The sequence below is a fragment of the Lepisma saccharinum genome, chromosome 3, assembly GCF_977018435.1.
Source record: "Lepisma saccharinum chromosome 3, izLepSacc3.1, whole genome shotgun sequence".
Lineage (NCBI taxonomy): Eukaryota > Metazoa > Arthropoda > Insecta > Zygentoma > Lepismatidae > Lepisma > Lepisma saccharinum.
Genome location: NC_139231.1, coordinates 95,267,303 through 95,289,515, shown reverse-complemented (window position 1 = coordinate 95,289,515; position 22,213 = coordinate 95,267,303). Strand labels below are relative to the sequence as shown.

Genomic DNA, 22,213 nt, shown 5'->3' with positions numbered 1-22,213 from the left:
AATATTTTTCGTTACTCTTCTACTTGATTTCTTTCAAGTCCATATTTGATTCTTATTTTACCTATTTTCTTTCAAGTTATTCACATCTTAATTGTATCACAAGCCCTTTATTTGAAGTCCTCCAAATTTTTATTGTTTTGATAGTCTTTTTACGCCATGTCCCATTTTTGGTTCTTCTATTCCTTCTATTTCAAGTCAATCACATTTTTATTCTTCGTCTCCTTTTCTTTCAGGTCATCCACAATTTGAGTGTTCTTCCACTTCATTTCTTTCAAGTCATCCACATTTTCATTGTTCTTGTACTCCTGTTCTTTCAAGTCATCCACAATCATAATTGTTCGTTAACATATTTTCTTTCAAGTCATCCACATTTTCATTGTTATTCTACTCCTGTTCTTTCAACTCATCCACAATCTAAATTGGTCGTTTACATCTTTTCTTTCAAGTCGTCCATAATTTTGATATTTCTTCTGGCCATTTCACTTACTCTCACAATTAATGCATGCGACCTAGAAATTACAGTTTGCATCCTACTTCATAGCTTATGCACTGGCGCACCACTCATTATAATTCTGATACAAAATCAAATCATCTTTCCATGATAATTTACGTGTAGCAGTTTCCAAGATAATTAACATGAAACCACTCTTCAAGATCATCGATCCCAACAAGATATTTGGAGAAAGAAGAGGAAAAGCAAGCAAATAAATAAGTACACAAACAAGAGCCGGGTGACTCTCAGCTTGGCGGGCATGAAATTGCGGTGAAATCAAATGTTTACTCCACTTCCTCCCCCTTTTCCCCTCCACTTGGTTTTCATTTGCGGAAGATGATTAAGAATCCGTCTCCTGCCTCCCTGCCCCAGTCTTCATGGAGATTCTTCAGCAGAATCTTCTTTGTTTGCCATCAGACGTTTTCCTTCCCCCTCTTGTGCAAAGTCAACTCGAGGAACGGGTCGGAAGACCGTTGTGTTTGGAAACCATAAGTTGTGTAAGGCCGTGTCTTGTTGCCGCTTCAGAGAGTTAAGCGTATTTACACCCCCCCTCCCCCAAGAGCAACGGGCAACCCAGGAGAAGCTGTAGAGAATGTTGCTCCAGTTCTGGTAAGGTAGTAAAATGTGCAGAGATTTAAAATCTGCGGTTTTCGCGGTGCCACTTTCTAGCACGGAGTTACATTCGTTATTATTCGTAAACACGGAAGTGAGCAGTGCTGGAAACGGAAGGAAAACCGCGAACGCTGCCGTAAAGAATACCTGACGCCTCAGACTATCTTCCAGAAGAGATGTAGGGATAAAGTTTCACCCTCCAGCTTTATTTGAATCTCAAGATGCATGGAAATTTCACAGCTTGCCTACAACGCAATCTTCCAATTTTCAAGGAAGCATAAGGGAAAAATCGAATTCTGATTTCGATACAGGATAAGGCCCAATTATTTCATCTCTTCGTCCTCTTCATCCTTGTATCTGCAGTAAAATAATGGAAAATTATGAAATTATATTTTTTTTCCTCCCGCTGGCGCAGTGTTAACGCCGCCGCCTTGTAATCAAGAGATCTCGACTTGAGTTCGATACACGGTGGAGGCATATAGTGGTTTGTATCTCGATTAGCCTTTCTGTGCATAAAGTAACTACAAAGTAGACTCCTCGTTTTCTTTCAAGTCATCCATACTTCGATTGTTCTTCTACTTCTTTTTCTTTCAAGTCATCTACAATTTGCTTGTTTTTCTACTCGATATCTATAATTTTCATTGTACTTCTATTTCTGTTCTTTCAAATCATCTATAATTTTGATTTTTTTCTACTTTTATTTTAGGTCATGTATAATCTTGATTGTTTTTCTAATTTTATTTTAGGTCACCTATAATTTTCATGGTTTTTGTACTTCTTTTCTTTAAAGTCATCCACGATTACAATTGCTCTTTTACCTCTTTGCTATCTCGAAATGTAATATTGTAACAAGAGAGATAAATAGCCACTGCCACCTACATAATCATTATTGCAGCTCTGCGCTTTATTCTATAGTGATTAAGTATTGAATTCAACGTGCGATGTAAGAGACAATTCAGAGAAATATAGCATCATAGCTAGCTTAGCGAGATGAACAGGAACTGTATCCTCATTCCGGCTAATGAAAATGGCAAGCTCGATTCTCGTAGACTTTAACTGAACTTAAATCAACCCTTGAAATAGCGGAGAGAGGAAATTCTAGTCGTAAATTTATGACTTCTCTTACTTCCCCCACTATTCCATTCCGGAAACGAGCCCTCAAAAGATTGACCACCAGGGGTCTCTGTAGGAACATATTGTGCAAAAGATAAGAAGGGCTTCGGCATATGAAAGCGACATGCTCCTCGGAGACATATTTTCGACAAAATACGAGCAATAAAATTGATAGCATCTGTATCCAATTTTGTTTCGACAATTCCGGAGAATCCCCTCCCTAAAGTCGAGGGGTCAGGAACAGCACGGGGTCCTCCAAACCCTTGAGGAAGCATTTCACCCCCTTCTGAGGCTAATTTGCTTGTCGGATGCTGCAAAGTGTATTAGTGTCAGTTCTTATCTTAATTACATCTTTAAGAAAATGAATGATTGATCAGGCTTTGCTTCAGTGGCGTGGTTTTCTACTCTGAAAAAAAAATACAGCTCTGTGAGGGAGAGAAGTTAACCGAAGAAAAAGGTGGAAGAGGAAAAGCCAAAAAAAAAAAAAAAAAGATACCGAAGGTATGTTTTTGTGGAATACTCCCTCATCTCGTTTCTAAATTTATAGACGAAGCAGTAATATTTATCTCCCCCGATGGTACCATCAGAAGCCATCAGATGGCATTGCTGTAGGCCGGAACGAGGACCGAGTTCAGAGAAAAAGGAAAGGAGAGGGAGGGCTTTGTGTATGTTCGGAAGTCTTTTCGCCTCTTGTCAAAGTTATGGAGACGTTCCCAGAACCAAGGTAGGCACAGCGAGCGGCTGGACTTATGTGAAGGGAAGATAAAACATGGCGAAAATTTCATTTCATTCTTATATATTTCCTTTCCCCGGCCTTCTGTCCACGAGCAAGAAAAAGTGAAAATGATAAATGTGTATGGAAATGTGTACGCATATACCTCGCGTTCCGAGGAACACCTGCATGGTCTCTACGGAGTTCCTCGTATTGTCAGGAAAAGGATCGATCTGTGTTAACATCGAGTGCAGAATTCGTCACTAGATGTCTGCATGTATTTCGATGATAACACTTGCTCTCTCTCCCGTTCATTGTCAATAATATTGAACTTTACTGTTCAGCATAACTTTTCTAAATTGAGATTTCTCTTCAAACTTCAGCAAAGGGTCATGTACACGCATGCACATCAACTGTTACAAAATTTCCATACAATGATTACTTAACATTTTTATCGTTAATAGTTAGATTAATCACGATTGAAAGATTTAACATTGGTTAGAGACTTTCAGGTGAATGCATTTCACATTTTTGAAAAATGTTCTACACTGAGTAGTTAATAGGTGAAGGTTTTATTTTTATTTAATGTGTAAATAAAATGTAAATTTCAGGAGAGGTTCAACAGAAGCCTATAAAAATGAATAATTCTTATATTAATACACCCCAGTGTGGTCAAATGAAAGGTCCTTTATCGTTCTTCGTGAGTTCCACACACTCTACGTGAATGACTAACAAATGACACATTTGCGCATGTCTTCACGATATATTCTTATGTAAGCCATATTGAGTCCATCTTACATAGTGTTCTTTTTTCCTTCGTTATAAGTGGGACTTATGATCAAAGTCTAAACTAAGTATTATTTTAAAGTACAAATTATGAGCTATAATAATGTGTACTAGAGATAAAGAACTATAACTTAGAAGATGTAGTAAGCAATAACTTACATATGCAATATTAGATCACGTATAATACAATCATGAAGTCCAGCTATTTCGTATCTTTGTCTTCAAGTCACTGCTCTATATATGAAGTCAACAGGTCCAATCATATCATTAGGGCAGTCTCTCTAAATGACATACTAACGTCATCTGTTGAATTAACTTTGTAACTACTTGGAAACAGCAAATAGACCATATTGGCTACTAGGTCATATTGTGTTCAGGTACCTTAGGTTACATTGATGGTATGGTTGTTGGTGTTTTAAGTCCACTTTATGCACAGTAAGGCTAATCGGGACTGGGAGTACAGTTTAAAGTGGGATCGGAACAACTATGTGCCTCCACCGTGTATCGAACCAGGGATCCCTTGATTACAAGGCGACGACGCTACCACTGGAAAACTACACAATGTGCCTCCACTGGTAATCTGACCCGGGACTCCCTGATTACAGCGTGACAAGGTTAGAAAATAACTTTCTTTATAAATTGCTGAATTTCAGGAGTACAAAAATTACGAAGTTAAGAAGCTAAATGGTTTAGGTTTATCTTTAACAAAATTGTAATTTGGAGACTAATTAGTCCCTAGGGGATGCTGGATTAGAGAAAAAATACGGGAAAGCATGAAAGTTCATACGGCGTACAAGACGGGTTACAATTATCAACATTACGCTACTACAAGGAGACTTTTTACAAGCATTAAATAAACGCATGTGAACCAATTGACAATTGCAAAGACAGAATAAAAAAAAATTACATGGCAAACTGGAGTAGACAGTTATTGAACGTCAAGTTTTCGGAACAGCGCAGGCAAAGGCTTTTTGTTTCCCCGAGTGGGCAAACTCGCAAAAAAGAAATCGATTGTTCTGTAAACTTTTTGTTCCCCTCGAGGGCATTAAGTCAATCAGCTATCGAACCGAAATCCTTTCTTGTGGCTGGCCCAGCACGGTTACATCTGGACACAATAAACAATGACCATTGTTGCAAAAAGCCTGCGGGTCAGGTGGCTCGAGTATTCTGTGGTTTGGAGAGGAGGAGGTCGACGATAAAGAAATTAAAAGGGTTCTGAAGAGGGGCGATAAAATAGAGGTTGTTAACTTCACCCTCGTCCCTATGGTTTTTAGCACCCCTTTGCTCTTAACCTCCTGGCAAAATTGTATAGTACTTCATATGCAATGTAGTGTTGCCAACGTGTCATAGAATTTCATCCCTTTATTATGCTTAATTTATACGTTAGCAGCAGTGTCGGATTTAAAGTGTTGCAGCCCACAGACCAGAGTAACGTTTGTCACCTCGGATCGATTAATTCCTGTGAATAATATTACAGTATTGATAAAAGAAATCAATTTGTCTGTTGTATACAATTCTTACACGATCTAAGTGTGATTTTCACACATCAACAAAATTTTCATTTTTCCCGTAGCTTTTAGAATTTACAAATAGAGCTATGTACAACGTAAAGGTCAAACGCTTAAAGTAAAAATATCGTATTACCTTTACAATAATTTTGAAGACTTTTATTTTTCATGTATGTAATTTGATACATAAATAGATGCTGATGACCCTAGAAGTAGATGGAATCCCTTCAATTTGTGCTGTTTAATGCGAATAATACACACGCAATCCAAATCATAAACATTATGGAATACAAAGACACATGAATAAAGTAAATAAAGATAAAATAAACTATAGATGGCGCGAAGATCTTGTGCATTGAAACGGCAGTTTCGAACCTCCCATTGCGTCGCGTCCTAAGTACAAAGCCTGCCATGTCTACGAAAGATTTAACCTGGTTATAAACTGAAAATACTTTAAGTTTTCTTATGCGAACATGGATTTTACCGCTTCTAAAGTCATTCAGCCCAAATTAACTTTTGAATAACTGTCATAATAATGAGTCACGAAGGTACATTTGATAAAGCCACGTTGCGATTCCTGGAGAGAGTGAAATCAGGGAATTTTTTGAGCAATATCCCCATGGAGCGGCTCTGGGATCTACCCAGGTTCTAATAAATATGTACCTGCGGGGTAAAGGCGACCAGAGTATAGAGTAGATCACATCAGTTCCGCAAATGGCCAAATTTGTTAATGTGTTGAGCCCTATCTCCCCACTCCCCACATGACTCTAGAGCATCTTCAATTAACAAACAAACCCTCTGACCTCCCTTATAGAATAAAGCTGCTAAGACATAGAAGATGAGGATGATGCTGACACTCAATATTCTGCATTTGAAGATGAGAGTGAAGTCAGCTCCAAAGTTCCATTCCATGAAGATGGTAGTGGCCTTAGTTCTCTTAAACTTCAGAACATGAAGATCAGAGTTACTATAGCCCTTAAAATTTGAAGTCTACGAAAATAAGAATAATGTTAGTTCTCCAAAGTTCCATTACTTAAAGTGTGAGAGAATAACTCTCTACAATAATTCCTTGAAGTAGAATATAATTCCTAGTATTATCTTCTCAAAGCTTGTTCATTAGAAGATGAGACTGACGTTAGCTCTCTGCAATTCTAGGCCATGAATATGAGAGCGACGCTAGCCCACTACAGTTTTAGAGTGGGGTTGGAACTGTACTTTAAGCTTTATAATATCACGTATTGACATTCATTCATACTTTATACTCTCCAATGAACGAATAGGACCATGTAACCGAAAGGATGGACACCAAGCTTAGTCCCAAGGGTACGAGGTTTGCAACACTGATATCGGCAGCTGAGCCTTCCCCCAAGTACTTTAATCCCCGCACAAAACGTATATTGTTGCAATAAATGGCATCTATTCATAGTTACCCTTATGACGAGCAGGGAGGGTGTCGCATCTCTTGATGATTCAATCATTTCCACCACCTATTGGGCGGAGGTTTCAGTGTTGCCTCAGTGAAAGGTTAAAGCAGATATTTCGCCCTTTGTTCGATTATCACAAGTCACTGCCCACGAGGTTGCAAAAAAAAGTTCAATATTGTCTATTTATTGCGGCGGCTGTGCAAGAGACTGTCTGCATGGTGTTGAATTCATCTCTGGCTGTGGAGCATTGTTCATTTTGGAAGAAGGTGGCAATGTATCATATGCCGGTACGCATTGTTATATTGTGTGTGAAGTTGGTAGGATTGTTAAAATGAAAAAAACATACAAATGGAATATTTGACATTCCCCTAAAACACAGTTTATATAACAATATTTGTATTTGCAGATGAAAATATGAAATCTTATCTGCGTCCAAATGGTTCAGCTATTTGATATTGCAACATATAACACTTATAAAGGGTCCCGGAAATATCTTGAAATGGGCCAGTGCCTCTGAAAATTTGCATGTGACCTTTTCACCAAAACAATGATATTCCCTTTGACTTCCTTGTTCACTCTATGTCTTCTGTGGAACCCCCATTTCAACCCCATTTCTCTTCCAATGTCCTCTTCTCAAACTCCCTACTTCTTCCTGCATCCACCAAACGTCTTGGTTTTCCTTTTGGCTTTACGTCCCCATATGTACTGTGTGATCTCACTGTGAGGTTGGAGACATTCTCTTCTCACACTCGTGGCTACCTTATGTTTCTACCAACACCTCTTTGTTAGCCGACCTCTTTAGCGGAGTGGTTCGAATCTCTCTTTAGACATGGGTGTTCTCTGTGAGTGTCCCTCCATCAATTTCCTCATATCATCATTCATCCTCATCGTTGTCATTAGTCAAAAGTGGTGGAAAAGCGACGCTAAATAACAAATCAAATCCCAACACATCGTTATTCCCTTTGGTTTCACTTGAACTCATTGTATGCTTTTTGTCTCACTGGAAGTACTGCTGTCTTCATTCTCTTTATATGCCCTGTTCTTCTTATATGCTCTGTTATATCCGGTTTCCACCAACACCTCGGTCTTTCCTTTGATTTTATACCACCGCTTGTGTACTACTTGCCCTCTTTCTCTCTCCAACCTCTTAATATGCCATCTTCTTCTGACACTCTATACTACCTTCTGTTTTCACTCACATCTTGGTTTTACCCTTGGGTTTACTTCCACTTCTTATGTGCTTCCATGGACTCGTAATGAGGTTATTTTCTACACCATTTTCTTCATGTGCACTTTTCTCTACTGTCTTCTGTTTCCACCAACACGTCATTCCTGCTTTCCTTGTGCACTCCATATCTTCATTCGAGTCTTTCTAACCCATGTTGTTCATATGATCGAACTACCGAGCCTGTTCTGTCCATTACTCTACTACCACCTTCTGCTGAAAGTCATAATTACTTAATCTCTCTCTTCTGGACTTCCCAACTATAATCAACAACAATCCCATCTCCCCTGCTTGTATTTCGCACATTTATTTATTTCTGAACACTATTTTTCCTTCCAGCTTTTATACTTCGTAGTTATGGCAGTTTACTTAAAGGGAAACAACTGCTCCAAAATCAAATTACTTTGTAGGTATATGTTTCCAAGGGCAATTTCTTGGTGTATTCAATGAAGTAATAACTTTTCAATAATTTGCTTACACATTGTTGACAATAACACTCCTTCGGATTGCGCCATACGCATGAAATGAGCATTCAAGTTTAGATTTTCGTATAAAAACACACTTTTGAGTTGAACTGGATGAAAATTTTTAGATGAATAATGCAATCCCAATAGCTGTAGTGCAAATATTACCAATAATTCAATAGTAATCGTTCCTAGTATTTTCGCCATATGTGGGATTAAGTTCGGTCGGGCGAAATGTTGAAGCTGGGTGTATCTGTTGCCTTTAGTTGAATTTAAAGGGAATGTGGTTCGATATCAGGGCGATGTGCTTGGACAGTACATCGTGGTGATGAACAAACATTCGCGCACGTTTGTTATTTTGGTGGAGAAGTATCTGCCTTAATGTTTATTTTGTGGGAGAAGTGCTTTGGGGTTTCTTCATTGAAAACATAATTCCGTTTTATTTGTTTGGTGGGAAATGAAACTCGATTGCATTGTGTTGGTGGAAAATTACTTTTGTTATAGTTACTTGGTAGAAAAGATAATTCCGTTGGAGTTAGTTTATTGAAAAAGTTACTTCATTGCGGAAATGTGGTGGAAAAGTAACTCAGTTGCAGTTATATAGTTGGTGTAAAAAGTAAACCCGTTGCAGTTAATTTCTGAAAATTTCTGTGAAAAGAATCTAAATTTTATCCATGCTGCATGTTAATTACCTAGCTACTTCTACAATGGCTACCAGAATCAATTTTCCACATAAGCTTACGGAGTTATAACGGCAACTTTTGTATATTTGACGTTACTAATCGTATGTCTTTTATCCTAGGTATCTTATACATTCTACCTGAGAAAAGAGGTAAAGGCGATTTGAATGTATTACTGATTACATCTCAGTTAGACTGAGGTCAAGATAATTTAAAGCACTAGTCTACTCGCTCACTGTCCATATATAGCACACTGCATTGCGTAAGCACGGTGAGGTTCCCGGAAAGCACTGACTGAGAAGTTCTTGGGTTCGATTCACGCTGGAAGTGCATTCTATGTCCAGTCCCGATTAGCATATCTGACCGCGACCCGCCCTCTCTGTGTCTCTCTGTTGATTGGTTGATTGCTTGATTTGATGTTTGAATTCTTTTATGGTTAATCGGGACTGGGCCTACAGTTTAAAGTGGGATCCGAACCACCGTGCCAGGTGCCCCCACCGGGTATCGAGCCGTCTCTGTGTCTCTTTCTTCCTTTTCTCTCTCACGGAGAGAAAGAGAGAGAGAGAGTGAGAGAGAGTAGTGGGAAGGAAAGAGAAGATAAAAAAAGACAGAGAAAAATAAGAAATACATTTTCTTCCATTCTCTTTCTCTCTTCTCTTGTCCCTTTCTCTCTCTCTTTTCTTGGTTCTCTTTCTCCCCCTCTCTTCCTTGCTCTCTATCTTTGTCTTCTTTGCTCCCTTTCTCTCTCGTCTCCTTCTCTCTCTCTCTCTCTCTCTCTCTCTCTCTCTCTTCTTGATGTATTTATCTTTCTTACTTATTTGCTCTCCTTCTCTTCCTGGCTTTCTTATGTATACCTTTTTCTCTGATATATATATATATATGTTTTCTAAACTTGCTGGTACTGCACACAGGTATAATTTCATCTCTTTGACCAGCTCCTATTGCCCATGCTTGGAAGTTTAGCTTTGGAGTGAGCTCTCCAGTCGGTATCCGTAACTGAGTAGTTAACGTGACGCGTTAGGAAGTCAGAGTTCCCAGATTTGAACCCTGTGTAGGACACGGATGTGTCATTGTGCTTGCCCCATCATCCATGCAAAATAACGTAACTGTACAGAAGAAAACAGAACTCTCTTCAGCCGTTCCAGTATTTACATAAAACAATGCACCTTGTTGGATTAAATAAATCTCTGCCTCCAACCTTAAATACATTGTATCTTTTGTGGCCTGATACAGAGGCAAAAGAAAATTAGATTCTGGATCCGAAAAGAGAAACAGAAGAATTAAGAGTCTTTTGAGGCTTCTGGGTTCTCCCCTCGCGGGTGATACCTCCAGCCTTTGTGCATCAGTTATCCACGCCGGCCATACAAAGGCGTAAGTTGTGATGGTATCATCTTGCGCGGACATAAACACATGATTACCGTGTTCCAGCATCCCTTTCATCTTTTTTGGCCATGGAGCCGTGGTTAACGCGGCCTCACTCTCCCGCCGTCAGTCTTTAATCCTGGGCAGCACATTTATCCACTGTCCCTATGACCTCTGGCTGCATAAAGCGAGAGGAATGCCGCACTGACGGGAGTGAGGATGCGAACGATACGTGCATATTTTAGCCACTTCTCTTCACGCCGCCATTAAATTTGCACGCGCACTCAGCCCGACGGGGTTTGACTTAGTACAATTAAATGTCTCTCCAGCCTTGGCTACCCGCATGGGTCATCGTGACAAGCAGGTTGGTAGCTGACCGCAAGAATTTAAGGATTGTTTCTTTTCGGGTTGAATTTCAAGAAGAGATGTTGATTTTTTTTTTTTTTTTTTTTTTTTTTTTTTTTTTTTTTTTTACCCACATATACGAGGGTTGTCCTTTAACTACATTCCCATAAACCTTTCCGTGAAGCAATTGGCGGATTGACAAACTTTCTTTCACAGATTAGGATGACTCTTTTTAGCTATCGCGCGCTATGTTAATTCAAAGTCGTGTCCCAGGGCGATCAGTTAATTTTAGATGTTCTTCGAGATGATCTCCTTTTAGTCTTAATTTTATTTCGCGTTTCTGCCACTTTTAGCTAATTGCGAAGATGAAGATGAATGATGATAAGATGAAATCACAAACACATAGAAGATTATACCATGGGTTCAGATGTAAAGAGCCTCTCTCGTCTGCAAAATACAGTCCAGGATGTACTACGTGGAAGTGAAGTTGACATTTTGGTGTCTTGAGAAAAGTCACACTTGTATTAATTGGCGAGTTATTTTTAGTTTCAAACTGAACTCTAGTGGTAATTGCTCGATTTTTTACCTCAAAGAGGACTCTATCATCTTGTGTGGACGTCAAGAAGGAAGCGATCAACTACCTTAGACTCAAGGAGGAGTAATTGCCATTTTTAGACTTAAATGAGGATGCAATAGCCTTATATTGCCTTAATTTGGGCTACTTTACTTGCTTCACCTTTATACCATCTGTGCTGGAGGATTTATTTCACAGCACGAAACATGCTTTGTCGTAACATTTGCATATACGGTTACACAATACGTTTATCTATGAAAACATGCGCTAAAGTGAAGAAGTGTAATTCTTTTGTAGATACGCGTAGTTCAGCGATCTTTTTATGTGATAAAGTAATGGAATCGTGTTACTTTTGGAGGCAAAAGTAACGATAGTGTGAAATTATCTCCGTAACGCCTGTGGCTGTTACGCATTATAGCTTTTGTCTACTCTTACGGCGGGCGCTCTACATGCGGGCAAGGTAAGTGGGGAGCAGAGAATACACAGCAGACCAACCAGACAACAGCGTTGGCGCCGAGAGTTATGACGTGGCGGGAGGAAGTACTACCAGCATCTGGTTCTACAGGCCCTTGTCAGCATGTAGAGCGCCCACCGTAAGACTGGACAAGAGCTAATAGCTTGGAAGCGAGTCAGAACTCCCGAAAACTCCAATCAACAAGCAAGCTTATGTGGTCATATCAACTAAGCACCTATTGTTAACCCTCTTGCTCACGTTCTAGGCTTGCTAGTCAGACAACCTGACTGTAACTCCGTGCTTTGTTTAAGGAACATCCCCAATTCTGGTGTCAAGGTCCAACATTGAAACAGTCATACATCTTAAGTCCACTAGGGAAACGAAGGCTGGATCGTGTTCCCCTCAGTTATTAGCATGAATCCTAGCAACATACGGGGACTCTGCTGCGTATTAAACTATCCTTCATGTTTCGACGCCGCTCCATTGTGGGGAGGAAGTGGGAAGAGGGTGGGGATCGGGAACAGCAGATGTTTGTATATTCTCTCTCTCTCTCCATCTCGATGCCTCCCCACCCTCCGGGCACGTTCAGAAACACCGCAAACTGACCCATCTGTCTGGTTGCCAAGTAGCTGGAGCTCCAGACCAGAGGCAGCAGAGAAGGTAAACCATCTGGACATTAATGCATGAACCTGGATTTTATCTGCTTATTTTCCCCAACACTGGATGGGCCTTAAGTGATTACTCACGTGTACACTGTTCATGAACGAAACTGCATTTGTGCGCAGTAACGATGCTTCTAACACTCACTTTCCCTCTGCGTTAATTTCGTTAATTGTGTCAATTTTATCTTCATATTTTGCCCTAAAGTTCAGCTGCCCACATTGACAATCAACGTACCAGTACTAAAAAAGGAAATGAATAAAGATGAATTTAAACTACTATAATGTGTAACCCGTGATAATTCATACACTTCTTAAAAACTTTATGAGTATTTCAGGAACAGGGTGTTACAGGAGTACATTGTACACCCCAAATGGTGGGAATGTAGTCTCGCGTTCGATACTCGGTAGAGGAACATATTGGTTAGGATACCACTTTAAACTGTAGGTCCTATACCAATTAGGGGTGTAAGGGGTACCTTCCACGTAGGTGCCCAAAAGTCAACCTCACTTCCACGTAGTGCACCCTGGACAAGAGACTAACGAGGCTCTGGCGACTGGCACTAAGGCCAGTATAATTTTGTGTGTGTTGTCCTGTTTTTGTCTTTGTGTGTGCTGAGTGCCCGTTTGCAGCCTCAGCTTTTAACAGAAGTCAGAACATTTTAAGATTTTTAGTTACGCAACATTAGAGTTGTTATTTGTAATGATAAGGGGCTGGCCCCCGTATAATATGACGGGAGCAAAATAGCCTAAGTGCTGACGCTCCCACAATTTTAAATTCAAATTTAAAAAATCCTATACCAATTAGCTGAAGTGGACTACACAAACAAACTTTGGCAGATGCTGTTTTTTGGAGCTGTAGCCTCTGGTTTTACATTTTCACTCTCAAAAACGAACTGCAAATCTATTTATTTTAAGTCCAATCATTACTGGTGGTCTTTAAATATATTGAAATTATATATTCCCGATTCAGGATTCCCAAATCTCTGGAACTAGGGGAATTACAATAAAAACATTGCCATCTCAGTAAGTGGTCTTTACCGGTTGAATATTTCAGTGAAATGTCTTCCTAACTCAGGACGTCCTACTAATTGCCTCGGGGGAGGATGTATTGGCGTTTCATGTGGTTGACGTTACGCACATATGTGTAACTTCTAATCTAACCTAACCTACAAGCAAAAGAAATGCAATATACTCAAGATATATTAGAAGAAAGAAGAAACATACGGTAAAGCACAGTACGTCTTCTGCAAATATATATATGAACGCAGTATTTTGGTAATGTACAGAAACGATAAGAACCTCTCAGAAACCGGTCCTTACTTATCCACCTTTCCTCAAGAGACAATTAGCAGCGGTTCCTGAGTTGGAAACTTTCGTCACAGTTCCTGAATTGGGAAGTCCTGAGCTGCGACTTGTTAAAGTTACACGAACCCACATATTCTACCTAGGCAATGGGTTCTATTGGGTTCCGTAACAGGAACGGGACCTTTTTTCTCTCGCACAATTTAAATTCGGTCCAAGTTGCGTATTGTTTCATTTCAATTCGAAACTTGGATCGTATTTAATCTGATCCGATAAAAATGTTCTTAGACCGTATTTTAATTAATCCAGAAAAAAGGTTCCTGGACAGTGTTTAAATTCAGCCGGGATAAAGTTTCCTGGACCGTATTAAAATTCATCCGGAAGAAAGGCTCCTGGACCAAATTGAAATACTTTAAACATAAAAAGGTTCTTTACGATCCAGAACACATTTACGTTTGCTGATTTTCTCTCCTTGGCCGGAATTAAATTTATTTACAATTTCTGAACCTTTGATAAACCTGCATTAAAATATGCCTGCAAATCCTGATGAAATAAGATAAAATTGTTTAGTCAAACCCTGCATAAAAATTTCTGATAAAATCTGCAGAGTTGGCAACAGTGAACCGTAACCAATTCTTCACAGCAGCTTCCGAATGAAGTCCAATCATGCAAGTTGATCACAGAGTGCGCCCAAACCGGAGTTCACAAACAGAACCATATATAATCGAATGTATCATTCGATACAAAAATAACCCCCAACCCCTATCTCATCACGCACACTGCATTTCGACATAAATGTGCGAATTGGATCTCACGTCGTGTGGGAGGACAAATATTTATAGTATCATCATAAATCCTCTCCCGCACACACCTGGATTTCGGAAGCGACAATCTGCGCTGCAAACAGAGCCGGCGAGGCGTATATAGAATGAATGTGCTCCTCTAATTGGCGTTCTGTAAATTATGGTAAACCATGAACATTAATTTCCAACTGTTCATTTCGCATCTGCTTAAATGTGCACGCCCTACTGACATCGCAATGCTTTCGTTAAAAATGGAAATTAATTTATTGTTTTCTTTTTTTGATTCTATTTTTAAAAAGTTCGTTACAGCATTCCAGTTATTATCTCTATTCATCGAAAAACGGATTAATATGAAGTTTATTCATCATCTCTTCACCTCTAAAATGCCCAGCCATTCTGTGTGTCAGTGGTATCAAGTGAATTTTCTATAGTTATTCATCTTGAAACTTGTTGGCTGATTTCGCCCAAATGCAATTGCAGATCAATACATCTCTTCCCACAAGGTATCTCCTTTGTAAATTGTCTAAACCCGCCAGTTTTCACTTCAATCCAGATACTATGCAATTGACATAAATAAACATACCATTTGATATGCCCACACATGAAGTTGTATTGTGTTTAATCCACTTCAACACGCGCATCTCTGCTGACGCGTACAACATCTAATCGAAATTCCAGCTCTGTCCATACCCCCTCTAGTCTATCCCTGGCAACTGTGGCAAGGTATAACCCTTTCTGTACGCAGGCTATAAAGGGCAGCTGTTATTTGGCCTTCAAATCATCAAGATCAATGACAGGAGTGCTGTACACTGTGTCTTTCAAATACCATTGCAAAACGAGATCCAGGCGTGTAATGTCGGGGGATCTAGAAAACCAGGCAATTGGACCATTTCTTCCAATGCAACGTGTTGAAAATGTTCTGTGAAGGGCATCTCTCACCTCTAAGGTCCAGTGTGTTGGTGCACCATCTTATTCAAAACCTGACATAAAAACGTTAGGTGTTTGTGCATCATCTACAACGAAGTATATTCCTCTATGTCAATTACAAGTTCTGCTATATGACATCTAACTTGTAAAGAACCTTTTGGGACGAGGTGTACAGTCACGGACTCTACCGGCTTGTAATGAATACATTGACTTTAAATGAAATCGTTACAAGCCGGCAGTATCCGTGACTGTATAACTGGCATTTGGGGTAACCAATCAAATTTTGGAATGTCCTGGGACATTACATTGCAGTTTAACGTTTCATATTCTTGGATTGTTAAGTTATTCCAGCTGTTATTAATTCTTAAAATGTTAATTATGTCACAGACAGCTTTATTTAGAGAGGAAATCAATCTATTATTAAACTAGTTACACTTAGTTCTTCAAAATGCATCATAATGTAATAAAACATCACACTTCCAACACGTACTTGCATATCGACGTTCACTATCAAATAAGATAGTTGTCAACAAATAAGCGTTCTGAACAAGATCGAAGAACATTTTTCGCACTTTTTGGGCAACACGCGAGTGAACGGGATTGATTTCCGGGAGAATCTTTCGTGTTTCGTGTTAACTCTGATTGTACTTTATTGTGATTGAAGTGGTATGATGCAAGAATTATTCTTTGCCCCTCTTCATGCATTAACTGGCTAAACTAAGGAAAAATATATAAACTTGTATACATTTTGTTAACTCATATACGAGGTATATATTTATAGTTAAGGTTTAAATAAATGTTTAAATTATTTCCACTCTTTGGGAAGGTTCAGTGTGGCCTGATTGAGTCCTGGTGGTCACTGTAGGAGGAAAAAGGGTAATTCCTAATTGACATCACAATTAGAAAGTTAAATTTTCATTGAAAACAGCATACTTGGATTTTAACACAGTTCTTTGCTAAGAAGAAAGGGCTATAACACATTCTAGTACCAGGCAAATGAATAGAATGAAGGACTGTAAGGAAACCTGGGTTTGGCACACAATGATTAAAAAGTTAAATCTTTCCCAATCACAATAAAGAAAGGAAAAACTGTATTGAAAAGTTTAGATTCAGTTGGGAATCAAATCAGATTTTTTTTTAGCGGGGCCATAAAATTCGCGTGAATGGGCAAACCAAGAGGATCATAAAGTTAACTTTAATATACTGGAAATATAACCCAAAAAATTGCTCTCTCTTAAAAAAAAAAAGGGAAAGAGACCAACAGAGACTTGCAAATGAACTGGGCGATGGATTAAAAAGGAAATTAATGACCCCCATATGTCATAGATAATTACTATCGTAACAGCACCATAGATCACAGGAGTGGGTCCACCGCGGTTAGTATTTTCGCCTGATGGACGACCTAATGGACAACCCCTCGGCTCCAAAGAACGGCTTAAGTTCGAAGTCATGTATCACGAAATTGGGAGGATGCAGGGGATATTATTTCATTCTTGCTTTATCGAAATTGCCGGCCTAAATGTGTAACGAGATATCGATCGGCTGATGATGCCTTGTGCTGCTTCGAAACGTTCGTGGAGGAAGTTTCGTTTGCCACACACGTTGCGGAAGCTGTGCGTTGCAAGTGTGATGCTGCGTTCATATTCTCTCCTCTTCTTTGTACACATCCATCTCCGCATCTACTCTATTCTCATCTTATCCATTATGAGTCTTTCTTGATTTTATATATACTTGTCAGATTATAATGCAATACGAAATGCAAGCTCGACAAGACCTTGAACCCGGATCTCTCGCATACCATGCCAGCTATCGAGACAGCCCTTGTATCGCCTGTTTTTTTTTCACTGCCGCTGTTTTATCTGTGTGGAATCGTCTCTATCGATACCAGGTCATACTAGGGCTGGCTCTGTAGCTTACTTTGTATAGTAATGGCACGGCACGCCAGAGACCTGGGTTCGAATCCTGGGTTCAAAGTGAACCAATCAACCAAATAAATGGGGCACTGTATTCATTAATATTGGACTGCTGAAAATGTAAAACACAGACAACAACGAAGTTCCTGGGCACTCCACTGCGAGCCACATATCTAATATTCTTTCCTAATAATATGGCAAAAATATGCATTAATCTACTGTCAATAGCACATAATGAAAATTTGCTACGGAAATAAATAAAACCAACTTATAGTGATCAAAATATGAAACGACTACCTTTATTCATTGCAAGATAAAATTGCATCACATGAAAACATAGAAGTCTATCATTTTCGATGAGATTTCTACCTAATACAGCACATGTCTTCACCAAATCAAAGGTATAAATACAATTCATCAGCAACTAGTGGTTATGAACTCATAAACTGTAGGTCCAGTCCCGATTAGTCTGAGCATAAAGTAGACTTAAAACAATTGTGAAACTTATCAATGATCCACACCTATCATTCATTAGGAAACCTTCCGAAATATTTTTATTTGCAGTCCTAGGACATTCATAAGTTCACTACCATCGCCTGTTTATGAAGGCCAAAGGCTAGAAAATTGATATCTACAGTACTTTAACGTCTACATCTGTATTGATTGATTTGGTTTATTTTACTTCTGTGTTCTGCCTCTTTTGGCTAATCACGAAGATGAGGATGAGTGATGATAAGATAATATAGATGAATACTCACAAAAGAAAAACACACCAGGCCGGGATTCGAACCTGTGACCTCTGACATCGTAGCGCGCTGTGCTAACAACTCCGCTACGGAGATCGGTGTGTCGACATCTCGAGAAACTCCGAAGGTATAAATATACAATTCGGGTGATTGAAAGATAGAAATTACCTAAGGCTGAGTTATATCTTCTTGATTGACCGTTTTGTTTTGTGGTGTTCGAATTATTTTGTGCCGTTTCTCTGATCTTTTATCAAGACCCTTATCTCCCTTGAAGACAAAGAATGAAACCTACTATGAAAACATGAAGATGTGGGATGATCCAATAGTACAGGTATGCATCTACAAAGCCCCATAGTTTCTTCAGTTTATCAATCAACTCACTAACACTAATACATCTCACACATCAAAAGAAACATTAATATTACCATTTAATCCTTCATTCTTAAATTACAGTTGTCAGAATTTCACATACAAGATAAAACAATACTGGAGCAGCATCCCCACACAACATCCATACAACCATATCTTAGTAATCGAAAATTTAGAGGTTAGCCAATAACCACATGTTGAAATTACAAAATTGTATCATTTACTAGAAATGAAGTCATAATACACGAAGAGGTCTCTGTTTTAATCTGTACGTTTTAAAAGCTTATCTATCTACTCAATTAGGCGTAGGGGTACCAATTGATTACTCTTAAACAATTGTAGACACAAACGCAATATTCAATAAACCGACAGATCTACGACTTACACATTTATTGGAATCAATGAACCTGGTTGGTCAGTTTGTTCAAGCGACCGTAAGATAGAATACCAATTTCTGCTTAAGTGTCAATGGAGCACATCCAAAGTATACGGGATGTTTGTTGTACAGTGATCGTCTCCATGGAAACAGCTGCGGTAAGAAGTGGTCACCTTGATTTGAGAACACATTGGTCCTGAGCTAAGCACATTGGATGCACTAATTGCATTGCGGTACTCTTGGGACGCACAGGTCACACGTGCGATTACACTGGACAGCATTCCGTGACAGATTGGTTAGTGGTTGATAATCCCTCTGAGGCATCAAGAACCATGTACGAGATTAATACATAAACATGTTCTTGATCTGATATATATTCTGTGCGTTAAGTTTGTTAGAAAAACTTTCGGCGGTTTGGTGATGGTCTATTCGTGCCAGAATGCTCTTGATGTTTCTGGGAAGCAGCAGGGCCTAGGGTAGCCCAAACACAATACCAAGGTGCAGATGTTGGTGACATGTTGGTAGGTATAGTTCGTCTGCGTTAGTCGCGACCATTGATGCAAGTACGCATGCGCCAACTGGACGAGTCCAGTGGCAAAAATAAGGGGTTGCATGTGGAACGGATACGAGAACCAACGTCCGTGAAAATTGTTTGCTGCTGTAGCAACAATGTCGCTGTACAAATACATCAGGGGGGAGGTTACATGTTGTAACAGCCATCACACACACACAACAAAGCGAGTGGTAATAAACTATAGAACCGAACGCATACAAACGAAATACCCGTATGAAACCTACAGCTTTGTATCGTGCGTTCTGCTGCCTACCTCCCCTTTCGGGTGTAGATTCGTCCTCTCGAGCTAGTCTCGTCTTCTACGGTCTTCTGTGTCTTAGCCGTGGGTGTTCAACATATGTGCTTCTTGCAGTTTCCTATGATTGTTGTCTTTCATAGACAAAATATGACACGCTGAAAAAGAAAAGTATCATGTAAATTCGATCATATCATAATTGTAGAAATCTGTAAAAGAATCTGTGTAAAATACTGTAAGATTAGGTGTAACCCTACTTCAAATAAATAATAATACTCTATAGTGCATTCAATATGTTTTTCTTTTTTCTCAAGGTAGGTTTTCTCAGGTGGATTTTTCCACTTCCAGATGACTCTAGCGAGTAAAAGTGGCCGGAGCGTGATGCTAATCACACCACCTCTTCTGTAGCCGAGGTTCAGGATGTGTGGAATACTACCTTTACACCGCGTACGTGACTTTATGACAGGGTATCATGAGCAAAGGAAGGAGGGGGAAGTTTTTTATTGATTGATTTGTTGTTTTAAGTCCACGTCATGCACAGATATGCTAATTGGGACTGGACCTACAGTTTAAAGTGGGGTCCGAACTACTATGTACCTCCACCGGGAAATATAAACTTACCCACCGAGAGATCAATGACGTTGCGCTCTTTCTTGCATGAATTAATGCTGCCTAACTGGAAGTGTCCAAAGCTCACAGCAATGGTGTGTAGTGGTTCACGCCTCATCTCGTGACATAGCTACAATTAATTCTGAATCCTCTTCAGGTTATGCAGAGCTCGTAGACTACCAGTAGCAAAAAGTTCATTCTTCCTTCACAGACTCTGCGCGCAGTACACAAGTGGTGCTCACTTGCTGATCTAGGATAGATTATTTACCAAAAAAAAGAAACTGAAAAAATGGGCGCAAGTAGTTCATGCAGCGTTGCCAAACACCAAGCTGATAATGAGTGTGGTGACACGAACGCTTTCTGCCGCTGACTCTCTCGTCCAGAGCCACCTCAACAGCCGAAGCTTGAGGCCAGCGACACGCAAGCCTCGGTCGCCCCAGACACGCACGTCACGTGACAGAACCGGGGAAAGAGGAAGCGGGGGGGGGGGGTAACTGAATAATGTGGCCCCACGAAAGGAGAGGAAGAGAGAAGAAAAAATATCACCTAATGATAAGCTCGCACTGTGTACATCTAACCACGTCGCTGAAACATTTAATGGGTGTGTAAATGCCGCTACAGGGTACCCATAATGCAGCAGGAAAAAAGGTTTAAAGGGATAATGTCAATGTTCTGATCAGCACCCGTGGGACAACAGCAGTCGAGCTTTGTAATGTAGGTTTGCGTTTTGTTTTTAAGTTCACTTTCATGGACAGATAGGTTAAATGGGACTGGACCTACAGTTTAAAATGGGATCCGAACCACTATGTGGTCTCACTGGGTATCCACCGGTATTCTGTTCGCGAATCCGAGGTTGTTTTTTTTCGGGAGATCTGAAATTTTAATCTTACTCCAACTTACTTTAAGCCAATTGATATCTTAAAGAACAAATGTTTATATATGTATGTGGTACTTGACCTAAAATCTCTCTTCATCCTTGATCCACAAGCATAGTGTAATAATTATTTACTGTAAAGGAAGTATTAATTAAAAATGAAGTTAATGGGTAAAAATAGAAACGAGTGACCGAAGAGAGAAAGAGGAGGCAAGAAAGAAGGTCTAGAGATAGAGACAGAAGAGATAGATGAACAGAAATAAATGCTAATGAGAGAAAATAGAGAAAAGAGGATTTTTAAAAATAACAGATGTTAGAGAGAAATATGTAAATGAAAAGTAAATACGAATGAGAGAGATAGAAGCTAAGAAAGAACATCGAGGGAGAAAGAATGAAGAGAGAGAAAGTAAAGGAGAAAGAGAGACGGACGAGAGAAGAAAAAATTGGTAAAATAAATATTATAACACACAGAGAGAGAGAGAGAGAGAGAAAACAATAAGAAATTGTTTTTAAGACATAGGAAGCAAGAAATAGTAAAAAGAGGGGGAAGGGAATTACAAATGTATGTAAATTAATAACAATTTTCCCCATTCTCCGTATTCTAAGGTGTATTCTAGCCCCTTTGACTCCAATTTTTCTAGCTGTCCATTCTAGAATGATTGATTGATTGATTTGTTTTTTTTTTAAGTCCACTTTATGTACAGTAAGGTTAATCGGGACTGGACCTACAGTTTAAAGTGGGATTTGAACCACTTGTGCCTCCACCGGGTATCGAACCCGGGACCCCTTGATTACAAGGCGACGACGCTACCACTGCGCCATCGGTGAGGCCCTCTGTCCATTCTAGTAAGCCGAAAAGATGTTTGTCTCTTGGTCTTGCGAAATGAGCGGATCATAGTTACCTCAACAAATAAGTGCTCTGATATGACTAAGAACTTAATTTCTCTTGTAGACAAGAAGCAATTTTTATCGCGAGCAAATCGTCACGTCAAGTACTCAAACACTGACAAAGAACACGAACAGTAGTTCTCTTCACTGCACAAGATATACTTCATGTTCACGTGTATGTAC

General features: G+C 39.5%; 1 protein-coding gene across 1 annotated transcript in view; it reads left to right on the top strand.

Moving 5' to 3' along the window:
* The window catches only part of LOC145985612 (protein turtle homolog A-like), an 836,473-nt gene that overhangs the window by 159,701 nt on the left and 654,559 nt on the right, over positions 1–22,213 (top strand). The gene's annotated exons all lie outside the window — the stretch shown is intronic.